This window comes from Macrobrachium nipponense, chromosome 25 (genome assembly GCF_015104395.2).
Source record: "Macrobrachium nipponense isolate FS-2020 chromosome 25, ASM1510439v2, whole genome shotgun sequence".
NCBI classification, from domain to species: Eukaryota; Metazoa; Arthropoda; class Malacostraca; order Decapoda; family Palaemonidae; genus Macrobrachium; species Macrobrachium nipponense.
Genome location: NC_087214.1, coordinates 7133286 through 7148285, shown reverse-complemented (window position 1 = coordinate 7148285; position 15000 = coordinate 7133286). Strand labels below are relative to the sequence as shown.

Below are 15000 nucleotides of genomic sequence, written 5' to 3'. Positions count from 1 at the left end.
TTTTATCTATTCCAAGAAAACCTTGGAAACTTATTAACAATTCTTTTTGTGAAATTATTATTCAAGACAAAACAAACTTGCTCAGTAACATTATTACTAGAAACATTTCTAAATTCCCTAAGGTTATCACATTCTAACATATAATGATGCAGAGTATGCGATTATGCTTCACCACATAATTTACAGGGTATACCATCACCATCCATATATTGCCAACAATAATTATACCCCAACCTCATTCTCATAACAAAAGTATCAACTTTCGAAAGTACCTTACCATATGTAACTTTAGTGTTTTCAGTGACAAACAATGCCCCATACTGACGCTGCCCTCTTCCAAAACCTTTATAGCCTTTTCTGTCCCCCAGACCTCTCTTTTTATTCTCATTCCTCTTTTATTCTATTTAGCTCTAGAGGTTTCTATGTCAATGTAAGGCTTTCGTGTGGCTTCCTTGGCCAGATTGTCAGCAACTTCATTTAATAAAATACCAATATGAGATGGAACCCAAAAGAACTTTACATTCAGTCCTTTCTCCTGAAGCCGACAAACCAATCCTTTACAGAGCACAACCACCTCGCTACTACTGGGAGTTTTGCTATTTAAGGCTAGCAAAGCACTCTGCGAATCAACAAACACAAATATATCCTTTATTTATAACAACCATTTTAGAGGCCCTCATGTATAGCATGTAACTCTGCTGCCGTAGATGACGTTTCATCTTCAAGTCTCTTAGACAGCGTTGCATCCACACTAATATCATTTTCATAATACTCACGAACAACCACACCAACACGCTTTATTACCATTTACAGAGCCCATCACATATATGAATGGTATTACACCTAGGTAACATATTCAGTTTACTAAGAAAGGATTGTCTTAACACACATGTATTACACTCGCTCTTTTTATAGTCCAACTTACTTATACATATATTTAACCTACAACACAACCACGGCTTTGGACATTTTACTCTTTCCAAATGAACACAGTATTTAACAACGTCATATTTTAACAATATCCTATATAGTTTTCTCATATGACCATTAGGTCTGTTCGAGGTTCTAAAGTTACAGACATCATATCAATGGCCCTTTTTAAAATCTCTTCACCCCTCCTTATACTGCGGACAACTGCATCACAGACTATTTCTTGAACTCTCTCGGAGATACTTGGAAGATTCAACTCCATTCTCATGATTTCTATGCGCGTGCTCATGGGACAGCCTAGTATTATGCGCATTGCTTGATTTTGTATTATTTCTAACTTCTTTAATTCTCTCTCCGGATAGCAGATTAGCACCGGGGATGCATAATCAATAACTGATCGAACTGTGCTTATGTACATCATTCGTAATACAGGTATACCGGCACCATTGCCTCTATTAGCCAACACCAGCAAAGGTCTTAATCTTGCCAGGCAAATATTTCATCCATACTTTTGTGAAAGCCAATGTACATGCCAAGATTTATTAATGTTCCTACCATTTCCAATTGCCTCCCATTAAATGAGATCACATTTTTAATTGGATAACGTGATTGGATTTTACTTTTACTCTCATTAATAACTAATCCCATGTGTAAGCATAAAGTATTCAGTTCAGCTAAAGCCTCTTTCAAAACAACCTCATCTGTGCACTGGATCATTATGTCGTCAGCTAGTATTCAACTTCTGTGCCACTAGGAAAAGAATGCCTTGCAATACGATCCATAAGTACATTAAACAAAGTAGGACTTAAGACGCCCCCCTGTGGCGTACCCAATTCCATATCCATTTCTTCAGACTCATGCCCCTGAACCCAGACCTTAGCCCGCCTTTCACTTAAGTAGCTTGCAATCCACCTTAGCAATGATCCCTTAATACCCTTATTAACAAGCTCTTCGAGTATGACATCTTTATTTGCCCTGTCAAATGCTCCTTTGAGATCAATAAATGCCCTACATTTGACATTGCTGTTGCACAGCACTCTTAAAACACAATCTGCTGTACTCTTCCCTTAATAAACCATAAAGATTTGAGAGAATTGATCACCATGACAAAAGTAATCTATTAAGAATCATCCGTTCCATTAATTTGCATATACAAGATGTTAATGATATGGGGCGATATTCTGCATTAGTCTTAGGTACAGGTACGAGCAATGCCAATTTCCATTTAATGGTTAATTTGCCATTTTCAAAACAAAGATTGATCAAATCAAGTAGTGGGCTATCTTACATCATTATAAGACAATTTATTATTTCTATGTTACCCCATCTTCCCCCAGCAGCAGTCGACCCACCTTTCTTAATTCCCAACAATAATTCATCTTTAGTAAAGGGCAAACTTTTTTTTTTTTTTTTTTTTTTTTTTTTTTTTTTTTTTTTTTTTTTTTTTTTTTTTTTTTACCAAGACTCAACTTTTATTCCATAGTCATCTTCAGGGTACTAAACAATTTTAAGAGAACAACTTACAGAAGAAAGCCAACTCGAGGTCACCAATATCAATGGAACAAGACAACAACCTACTTAAGTATGCAAATAAACATGGTTCAAAACAAAAAACATACTTAGCAGAAATATGCCGTTACTACAAATCACAGTACAAAACTATCTGTTTGTAAAATATCTAACAACTCGTTTAACTTTTAAATCATCAAGAATAAAGCTTTTCTACAATTCGTCCATCTTAAAAAGACCATCGGTCATATTCGTGTTACTAAAAGAACTAATGAGGCATCCTTCAACTAACAATCTGTCATGTGTTGATGAACTTCTGAAACCGACTCTAACTAAATTCCAGTCTATAGGGTGTTCAAAGTTTCTCACGCGACAAAAATGGCACTTTAGCTGTTTGCAACCCATACATTATAGTTATGATAAGTAACTCTCTACTTAGTTTCTTACCAGATTATCCAATATAAGGTAGATTACAAATAGAGCAGTTGATTTTGTACACCCTTCCTGTTAACGTTATTAGTTTATTACAAAACAATGCATTCTTGACAGACGAATTATTGCTAAAATCAATATTTATTTTCAGATATTTCAGGCTACGTACAATGATAAAATTCACAGCGGTATGGCAAAACTAAAATATTTTCAGTTTCAAAATTACTTGATCTTTCGTGACAAAATGATTTTTTTTGGCACTTTGGAGGCAACTATCAATAAAATCCCCTGGGTAACATAACTGTTTCTCTTGCAATTTCATAGATGTTTTTTTTTTTTTTTTTATTATTAAAATCTTATTACAATTATCAATTAATTATTTACAAAATCATATTATCATAATATTACATATTAAGTACATCAATTATATGAATTCAAATATTATTCACATACTTACTTGTGAAATGTTTTCCAAGTTCATATGCATTTGATAATACCCATTTTGTGTACTTTATTTTACATTTTAATATTGAAATTATTTGAAATTATTTGACTTTGTAACACCTCTTCTCTGCTGTACCACAAACAATTTACATACTCAATAATAAGTATACTTAATGTATTGTTTCTTTCTTCTTTTCTTTATAATCGAAATTCCAACATCAATACTTTTAGTGGATACTGAACTTTTATATCACATACTTCTTCAATGAAATTCTGGAACCACTTCCAAATATTTTTAACATATTTACAAAAATAGACAATATGCAGATGATTTTTCATTTTCCATACATTTATTGCAAAAATTATTATCAGCAATATTCAATATCTTCAGTCTTTCCTTAGTAGCCAAAGATTCATACAAAAATCTATACATAGTACTTCTTTGATAAGGGTCAAACGAATTTACATACAAGGTTACTCCATATAAAATACCCCAATTATGCAACGGGTATCTCTCAATTACAATGGGCTTATGGGTTGGCATCAAATACTGATAAATATTCTTACTTTTGACGTATGGAAAATTAGGCATTCTTAATAATTTCCTTACATTACCAATAATGATGTTATAAAAAGGAGTAGCAACATAAGACATATTAAGGCAATCTTCTACAACCCATAACAAATTTATTCTAATACATGTGTAATATAAGGCTAATTCTCGTCATAACTATCAGATAACATAATATTCAAGAATGTACTTGTTAAAACTAGCTGCTGCTTTATAAAACACATTATAACCCCAATACCACCTTCTGTTTTTTGGCAGATACAAGGAATCCCTTTTAATTGGTTGGTAAGTTCCACACCACAAATACCGGAAAACAGATTGTTCTATAATTTTTGCTTTCTCTTTCCCTAATGGAAATACATGACACTGTACCAGACTTTACTTAAAATAAGGGCATTTACAATAATAGACTTTTGATATAAGACAAGTATCGAGTCGAAAGCATATTTATTTTTACCTTAAACTTTATTGATTAAAGCATCCCAGTTCTCATCTACCATTTCCTTATAATCATTTGGTTATCAATATGCCTAATACCATACACTTATTTTTCTGTTGTATCCAATCAAGTGGCCATACATTTTTGTTCTTCCAATTACCTAAACCCATGACGCAAGTCTTATCTCTATTTAGTTCTGCACCAGTAGCTAGCTCAAATTGCTTTATAATACTAAAAAATAAACTATTTTATACTTCTTTCTTTACTAACAAAAACTGAGCTGTCATCAGCAAAACCTACAACAGAACACTGGAAACCCATTAGGGAGGTTCACTGGCACAATTTCATTGCTTTGTTTAATTGTTCTGTATAAAGATTCTTGAAACAATATATATGCTATCATTGACATCGGACATCCTTGCCTATGGATCTCTCAACAGGAAAAAAGCCGCTAACAATCCCATTTACACAAACTGCACTTAAGCATCCAGTATATAACATTCTTCATTTTCATGATAAACAAATCACTAAAACCCATCCGTGAGAGTGTTTTAAACATGAAACTCAATTAACTTTATCGAACGCCTTACTCCAATCCAGGTTAATTAGAGCACAATCCAAATTATTTTCATTTGCATAATAAGTTACATCCCTAATTAGAGTATTACATTTCACTACTGATCTTCCCTTAACCGAGCAAAATTGTTCTCGTGATATAACTTTATGAAGGACATTTTTTAATCTATTAGCCAAAATTTTGGCAATGCATTTGTAATCCGTATTCAGTAAAGAAATAGGTCTCCAGTTTTTTAAACTCAATAAATCACCACTTTTAGGTACTAATTTCAAGATACCCTTTTTTTGCTTTTTCCTAATTCAAGGTCTAAATCATATCGCAAACTTATCATTCAGAGAACTCTGACTTAATTACATTCCATGTCTTTAAATAGAATTCCAGAGGAAGACCATCTTCACCGGGAGTTCCGCCTTTATTCATCATCTTTACGTATTTAATACCTCATCGACAGATACCTTTCTACATAACATTTCATGTCCTCATCAGTTATTGTGCTCCCTATACAATTAAGGAAACTATCTTGTAGCTGTTCATCAGTATTTATCTTTGTGAACAGTTTTTCATAGTGATCCTTTACATGACAGACTATCGCCTCTGTGTTGTCGAGCGTCACACCGCTTTCTAACCTCAGTTGCCTAATACTATTTCGCTTCCCTCTGAGTTTCTCTTTTACCTAATAAATTTGCAGATAATCTCTCTCCTTTTATTCTCTCTTCTGTCCTTAACCTGAACCTTTATACCTTCACATATTTCATCTTTATTGATTTCATTCTATCTTTTATAGCCTTCCATCTCTTCAAATTTATTGTAACCTACAGAGGCTTTACTTGATAAGTATTCAAGATAAGTTGCAAAAATTTTAGAGTGCCATATTTCTCATGTATAGCTTGTTTAGACAGTCTTATGAAAAACTCTTTTAATTTTGGTTTCACAATGTATCCCACCATTCCATAATGTTGGAGTATTTAATTTTTTCCTTTTTAAAAAGTGCCATAATCTTTCAAATTTCTCCATGAAGTCGTCCCTCTCCAATAATGAAACATTTAACTTCCATATTCCTCTACCTATTTTACAACGATTATTAAGCAGAAATTCAGTTAATATCATATTATGGTCTGTTAAAGATAATGGAATATTTTTACAATTCTTAATATTACTATACAAATCAGTCACATACACTCGTCAATTCTTGAAGCATAATTACCTAGATGTACGTAATATTCGGGAATATTGTTCATTGAAAACCAAGCGTCTTTCAATCCCAAAATGCTGTACTAAAGATTTAAGACCTTTTGATACATACCTCTCATTACCTGTACTAACATCTCTACCCGAAAGTACGCAATTTGAAGTCACCAGCAAAAATCAAATTTGATATGTTGTTCCTTAAATAATACAAATATCCACAGAGAACAAGTTCTCCCTCTCGCTCTTTTTACTTGAGCCTGATGGTGCGTATACATTCAATAAGGAGAGGTTTATATCATTATACCGTATCCTTGTGAATAATATTTTTCCAGTGTCATCCTTTCACTGTTTAATTACTGAAATATTTGACTTTTTATTAAACAGAAAACACGTGCCACCTTTAAAGCTAGTAGGCATATCATTACAACCTCAAAGTAGTCCTCTAAATAGTTTATCCTTTTCACATCTCTAATATTATGTTCTTGAAGAAATAATACATCAATTTTATATTGATCAACTAACATCTTTACTTTCAACTGCTTATTAAGCTCATTTAAACCACAAATATTTAATGAAGCAGTGACTAAAGCCATTTTTTATTTTTAAGGAAATATTAAAATAAATACATACCAATTATTTACCTATTTTAGCCAGTTTAGAACATTTATTTTTACCATTACTATTATCATCATCCTCATGTTTGTGTTTACCAGAGTTCTGAGTCACTAAATAGACCAGGTCTAATACATTATCAATAAACATATCCTGGCTTTCATTTAAGGGGTTGACAACTCAGAAAAAACGGAACATTCTCCTTCGCTATTATTCAATACTTTTAAGTTTTTCTGTCCATTGTCCTTTTTAATGGTAATTTTTACACCTGAACTGTCGTTAACAGTTGCTTGCCATTTTTGTCGTACTGGTATTTGACTTTTATCTCCGTTCCTATTCTTATTACCCTTTTCTTTAGTTGTATTGTTGCCTCTCTTTCTACTCCCTATTAAGGTTTCCTCAGGAATATTCCTCATAGACTCAACATCCATACCATTTTCACCTTCACCCTTTTCCTTCTTTTTTGAACTTCTTCCGTTGACATTCGCTCGTCTTCTTCATGTTGACTATTTTTTCGGTTACGATTTGCATGTTGTCTTCGTATTCCACTTTCTTCCGTTTATAATTTCTTCATTGTGCACATCTTCTCCTTCTGTTTCTACTTGCACATTTCATCAGGAGATAACTGCAAAAAAGGAGCACATATCTCGTCACCACTGTCTTCACTCATTCGATACTCTTCATTCCCCTCCTCTCAATCCTTCTTCCTTATTTATTTTTTTTCCTTCTTGGTTTTCCTGAGTATTTCCTCTTGGACCTTTGTCAGCTGCACTATTTGTGTATACATCGGTTTCATCTTCACTAATATCAATTCCTCTTTTGGCTATCATTTACCTCTTGTCCCTCAATGTTATTCTCTCGTTGTTCTCTGTTATCACCATTATTCCTCTCTGATTTATTATCATTTCTTTGCCTGCTTATGTCAGGAAAGTCTTTTTCATTCCACATACTAGTTCCTTCCATGATATCGATGTTACAATCTTTCACTAGATGGCCTTCTTGTCCGCATCTGTAACAGGTTCTTTTCTGCCCTTATATAATATACTTAAGTTAAAACCAGACACACTTATCGATGAAGGGATATTGTCTCTAATCTTCATCTTTATTGTCCGTATCCCATTCAGCAGGCCTTTCAGGGGTCCCATACTGAATCTGTTGCTTCTTATTGAATCCACTTTTCCATACCTGCTCATAATGTTTATTATCAATTTCATCGACAATTCAAAGGGTGCATTCCTTATCGATACATATGTATACGAGGTACTTATATTCACAACTTTCACACTATCTAACCTCACTTATCTTGATCTGCTTATCCTCAAATTGTCTTACTATTTCCAAGAATTTGTTCTCTGAGCTGAACTTAACTACTACTTTATTCCTGCTCACATTCTGTTACACCCAAGATGTCAGCAATATCAAGTTTCAATTCTCTGAATAACACAATACATACATTTTCGATGACATATAACCTCCCAGGAATTGTAAAACCAATGGAGTCCTTTCTCCTTAAAAAGCTTGGAAACGAATCCATGTTGTTTTAGCACTGTATCTCATAAAACAACAAAGAGAACGGGTAAACTTTATCATAAAAAACGGACCTTCCCCAAGGCAAACGCCTTGGGGTATAAACAAACGTTTCCAAGTACCCCCGTCTATTTAGTCTCTATTTGGCACTAATTCCTGTACTTATAAACGTTTCCACATAAGTCTGTGTACTCACATCACTTCACGATTGCTCCATGCATTGTTATCAGTGCTTGAGTACATTCCATCACCAAAAAATAAAGGCTAAAGTACAGAGCGAATGTAAACACTTCGGATGATCCTGTGACGATGCCTTCTTCTCACTGCTTATGTCATCATTCGTAATACAAGGTATACCGGCACCATTGCCTCTATTAGCCACACCTGCAAAGGTCTTAATCTTGCCAGGCAAATCATTTCATCCATACTTTGTGAAAGCCAATGTACATGCCAAGATATTTATAAGTTCCTACCCTTTCCAATTGCCTCCCATTAAATGAGATCACATTTTTAAATGGATAAGCGTGATTGGATTTTACTTTTACTTTCATTAATAAAGTAATCCCATGTGTAAGCATAAGTATTCAGTTCAGCTAAAGCCTCTTTCAAAACAAAACCTCATCTGTGCACTGGATCATTATGTCGTCAGCGTATACAACTTCTGTGGCCACTAGGAAAGAATGCCTTGCATACGATCCATAAGTACATTAAACAAAGTAGGACTTAAGACGCCCCCCTGTGGCGTACCCAATTCCATATCCATTTCTTCAGACTCATGCCCCTGAACCCAGACCTTAGCCCGCCTTTCACTTAAGTAGCTTGCAATCCACCTTAGCAATGATCCCTTAATATCCTTATTAACAAGCTCTTCGAGTATGACATCTTTTATTTGCCCTGTCAAATGCTCCTTTGAGATCAATAAATGCCCTACATTGACATTGCTGTTGCACAGCACTCTTAAAGCACAATCTGCTGTACTCTTCCTTAATAAAACCATAAAGATTTTGAGAGAATTGATCACCAATGACAAAAAGTAATCTATTAAGAATCATCCGTTCCATTAATTTGCATATACAAGATGTTAATGATACGGGGCGATATTCTGCATTAGTCTTAGGTACAGGTACGAGCAATGCCAATTTCCATTTAATGGGTAATTTGCCATTTTCAAAACAAAGATTGATCAAATCAAGTAGTGGGCTATCTTACATCATTATAAGACAATTTATTATTTCATATGTTACCCCATCTTCCCCAGCAGCAGTCGACCCACCTTTCTTAATTCCCAACAATAATTCATCTTTAGTAAAGGGCAAACTAGTCTCGTCCACCATATCTACCGTATTTGCATTCTTACCAACTGTCGTCGCTGTGGTCGACGGTTACGTAAACTAGCTTGAACATTGTCCGGTAAATTACTAAAGCTAGAGGCAGATGACCATTTCTTCATTAGTTCATTTGCCATTCCTTTTGGGTCATGATGTGCAATGTTTTTTCTTCTGGTCCCTCTAACTTTATTCACAGCGTTCCATACACCACTGAGGGACTTCATAAAAGATACCTCCTCTAAAAAGCGATCCCAGTATTTTCCTCTTATTTTTTTTCGTATTTCAGAAGTACCTTCTGGAATTTGTATCATAACCTCTCTATTACTTAGATCATTTGGATTCATGGTCCACTTCCTGTGCGCTTTTCTCAAAAGATTGTTCCACCCTTTATTACTTTGTCATCGGTATACTTTGCTTTTTTAGAATTCACAATAGAACGGTTCTCCTGATTCCCCTTTACGTGCAATATAGAATCTATTACTTTAAGCAAATCATCCAGAAACACATTCTCATTATTTCCATGTCCATTTACATATTTGTAGTCCCTATACCATTCACCAACCTTAGCCATAAATGTAACCTTCTCGTCATTCTTGATAGTTAATCTTTTTCGTTTCGGACTGAAAGTTGTCCTTTGTATACCTAGACTCACCTCAAGAACAAAATGGTCACCAATAACGGAGGCAAAAGCTTCATACTCTGACATATTGAAGAGCAGGGCGTAGTCAAGTCGCCCATCTTCTCACATGAGTGGGGTCCTTTATTTCCCAAAACACAAATGTGATCAAGAGAATTAACAATACTGTTCATGACAAACCCATTTTTATTTGAACCCCCATTATTTTCAAAATTCTTATGCCGGGCATTAAGGTCGCCCAGTGTTGGACACTTTCTTCAAAATACAATAGAGGCAAACTTTCAATATTCAGCATATCACTATGAACATACACATTAATAATGTATATATTTAACAATCAGTAACATACAATTTCAAGGACACAAACTCTGTACCATTAATCATAACAGAGTCACATAAAACAGCAGGAATGTTGTTCTTAATAAAAGTAGTTAACCCTCTGGTGTTATTCTCTAGGCATGCAGGTAATTCAAATCTTTGATATCCTGGCAACTGAAAGCCAGCACCATTTACCCCTACCTCCTGCAAAGCAACTAGATCAGGATGGTTAGAAATTTCTTCCTGAAAGTGTCATCCTGTATGTAGGGAATGCCGCGAGCAAATTCATTTAGGGACAGTGTGGATGTAGGGGAGGTGGCGTCATCTTCTTATTCAACATACTATTTAACTGTCTGAGAATAGTTTTGATGGAAAACAGTTGTTCTGAATAGTTTGAAAGAGTTGTTATTTCTTCATGAAAGGTCAGCCAATTAGATGACAGAGTAAAAGCCCTGTGGAGGAGGGTAGAAACAGCGTTTATTTAAAATTGAAATAACACGAGCTATAAAAATTCATACCTAAACCCGTAAACGTACCTTTACGATATATACCAGTGGGGGAATCCTACCGAGTTCTTGGAAACAAGAACGTCCAAATATGGGAGTTTACTGTTAGAATCTTTTTCTAGCGTAAATTTTATGTTAGGGTGTTGGGTATTGACGAAGTCCAAGAAAGAATCTGCATTAAAATCTTGTTTAAATAGGACAAACGTGTCATCAACATAACGTTTATAAAATAAAGGGAGGATGGATAAAGGCAGGTGTCCATTATGTGCTCTTCCAGAGAGTTCACAAAAATGTTGGCGAACGTAGGTCCCAAAGGACTTCCCATGGCCATTCCCTCCATCTGTTTTTACAGAATTCCATTGAAAATGAAGGCTGTGTCCAGCATGGCCAGCTCTTAAATCTGTTTCAAAAGATTCTTGCTGAAATTATGAAATAAAGCATCGTCATCGGGAAAAAGCTTATTTAAAATAATCTGAATGGTTTCAACGTCCAGGCTAACCATGAATAAGTCGGAGTCCTTTTTGATAATTTCATCCTTGAAGTCGGCAGGACACGTTAAGGTGTAAGGGCTCTTAATTAATGGTTCCAGAATAGGTACTGGGAATTTTATATTTGCCTGTGTTATAGAGGAAAGAATAGGACGCATTGAGACATCGGTCTTGTGAACCTTGGGCAATCCATACATGATACCGTATGAAGAACCTGTAACAAACAAACTTTGGTACATACGTTCGTCTATAATACCATTTTGTTTCAATGCTCTGAGGAATCGGTTAATTTTATCCTCGGATTTAATGATATTATACAAGTCAGGGGAGCCGAGTTTTTCAAATTTTGATGTACCATCAAGGATATTTTCCATTTTATTTATGTATTCATGTTTATCGAGAATAACCCTACCCCTACCTTTGTCCGGCTTGACGATAAATCCTGCATCGATACATATGATTACTATTGAAGAAGTTCTGTGGATCTAAAGGCCTGTCCACACGAGCGGGCCTTTATCGGCGTGCTCCAGGGTTGACGGGCAAATTCTGGCGGGTTTACCCGTGAATGTTGTCCACACGGGTGAGGCGATGGAGGGGTGGGCGTGTGTTCAGTGCGGTACGATAAACATGGTGCCAAAGAAAATAGTGTAGCATGATAATTACAGTGTGTGTGATGAAAAAGAAGAGAATATGGTGCAAAGAATGTCTCGGTAAAAGAAATGTATATGGTTAACGTACTTTTCATTCTTTTTCCTGAAGTCCATGTAAAATCATAGCAAAATAATTATTCATAATTTAGAGGGCATGGTTTTAATGATTGGGTAGAATAGTACAGGTCATATTTTCAGCTTAAATACAGATGATTCCTGATAGATTTTTTGGTGAGTCTTGTTGGTAGATACAACTAACCTCCTTCATAGGAGGACTTGGAATTAAGCCTCCCGTGTGTTCCTTGCAGCCACAAAATCTAGTTTGTTTCACATAGCGATTTATATATGAGTTCCGTCAGAATGAATTTTGTGGTAGTTTCTAGGCCCTTGTCATAGAAATATTCTTTGAAAGGTTGAATTTCAAGTCAGTGGCGCCTGTAGGCTCGTTCATTATGAATAGAGTTCATATTCTGAATAATAATACGTAATGTAATAATGTTAATGTAGGCATTGGTAGGACCTTTTTCTTTAAGACTTGGGTGATAGAAAGTTTTTTTTTTTTCCCTTTCTCTCAGAAGCATTTGCGTGTGTACACTATTAAGTAAAGATATTTCATTGTTTAGTTTGATAAGTTTGATCTCAATCTTGATTACAGATGTGAACTTGTAATTTTCAAACAGTTAAGCGAACCTGAATGTTGTAGAAGGCTTGCCATGAAAGTAATGCCTCTTGTTTAACGTTAAACATAAGTTGATGAAAAGGTCATATGTACTGTAAGTACTGGAATGTTATCTTATCAAAAGCTTTATTATCATGGCATCTCTGCATATTTCAAGACAATGCTGGCACGTGAAGGCCACAAACTGATGTCTGTCTTTGAGGGTAGTTTAGTATTGCTAACAAATAGATTTAATTAAGAATGAGTTCACAAGTAAACTGAGAAATTCAAAGTGGTGCTTAATCAAGTGGGTTTTGGAAGAAGTACTGACAATGGTCTATTTGGTAGGAAAAATCATCACTATAATTGCATGTATATCACTTCAGGATCATTTGATCCTTGCTGAAAATTATATCGTAGATAAATGAATCTAAGTAAACTGAAATTCTAAATATTGCTTTAAAGAAATTAGGTATTGTTAAAAACGGCATCTCGTGTATATGGATACACTCAGAAGTGCTCTCTTAGAGGGGATTTGTTAAGATGTTTTTTGAATAAGAATAGGTAAGTATTCAGTTATATGAAGTTTTTTTTTTCATTTTGAATTGATAGGTACTCATTCTAGAATGATCAAAAACATCTTGAGAACTATCCTGGAATTTATCACTAGAGCTCTAAATATTTTCCAGTCATTTGATATAAGCAAATCCTTTCTTATGGGACACTTAGGTAAATGAGTGTCCATTTAACTACCATTTTAATCTCTTTGAAACAATCAAGTCCTGCTCATCTCTCTCTCTTTCTTTGCAATGACTGCAGTCATACGCATTTTTTTTAATGCGAATTCGGCATCGCTTTCGTACACCTGTTGCAGACCATTTGATTGACTGGTTTGAAATAAACATTGTGAGAAGTGGAAAAAAGCAACCTTTTTTATCTGAATTAGGAAACAATTCTCTAGAAGCATTAATCGCTGCACGTTCAAAATCAGTCATAATTATGCTTGGTGATAACGTTGGCTCAAAAACTTTAGTTCTGACAAAAGCTTAGTGTAACCATCTTCAGTTTTGTTAGTCATTAAAACGTAAACAAGAGGCAAAACATCACCTTTCATGATACCATGTATTGTGTATAGTTGTTTAAATAAAGGCAGTACTGTTTTGAAAGTCCCATCTGCATACCAATTGTTTGCACTAGATAATTAATACCTGAAGACTTCTCCGAGTCGAAAATAAAATAATCCGGTCTGATCCATCATCACTGTCGAACAGAAGGAATGGCTGATTTGAATGTGCTTTCCTATATAGAGGAAGAATGCTTAACTGGAGTAAACATTCTGGATTTGCAGGAATTTGTGCTGCGGTATTTCTAGCATTTCGGAAATTCCTTTTTACGTAATGCTTGGGAAAAGGGAACAAGCAGGCCATTTGCTAATAGTTAGGCCATTTGCAAGTTAGATAGTTAGATACTTTGATCTCATCAACAACTCTAACAGTAATACTTGGACGTTTTACAGAAAAAAACAAGTGAACTATATATTAGTTTATTTATTTTTTTGCGGTGGAAGAAACCTTACGATAAAATCATCTATTACGATGAAATTACAATGCGGTGAAGATGTATGAGATGCAATTACCACGATGATTACTGCGCTGAAATTACCGGACCCCGGGGTGAAGGAATCTTGCAGGGAACTTTTAGTGCCATTGTTCCTAACAACTTGCATTATTGTAGCCCACTATTACTCACTTATCAGTTACGGCAAATGAAGGAATTTTAGGGAGACAGAATAAACTATACAATGTGTTACGTGGTCAAAATGACCCTGTTTAACTAAAAGGAGAGAATTCCTAACTTGGAAATGTGACCTACCTTCGGTGTTCCCATTGCCTTCCCTCTCTGCGTAGCTGAAATCAATCATTCATTCTTAGGCTAATTCCAACTCTTGAGATACGAACAATAGAGTCTTAATTTCCCTTAAAAAAACTAACATGAAAATGAAATAAAATTAATCTAAAATCCCAAACCATGAGATGCCGTTACTGTTAGGCATAATCATATTGAATAGCACTCACTGTTTATTCTCACTGTCAAATAACCCCCATCAGTCTTTCTCAAACACAAGTCTAGAGAATTCATTTTAGATGGTGACAATCCGAATCCATCTGCAAAAGAAACCACAGTTA

At 34.9% G+C, this 15000-nt stretch overlaps 1 long non-coding RNA gene across 1 annotated transcript in view; it reads left to right on the top strand.

Moving 5' to 3' along the window:
* The window catches only part of LOC135199272 (uncharacterized), a 652345-nt gene that overhangs the window by 282783 nt on the left and 354562 nt on the right, over positions 1 to 15000 (top strand). The gene's annotated exons all lie outside the window — the stretch shown is intronic.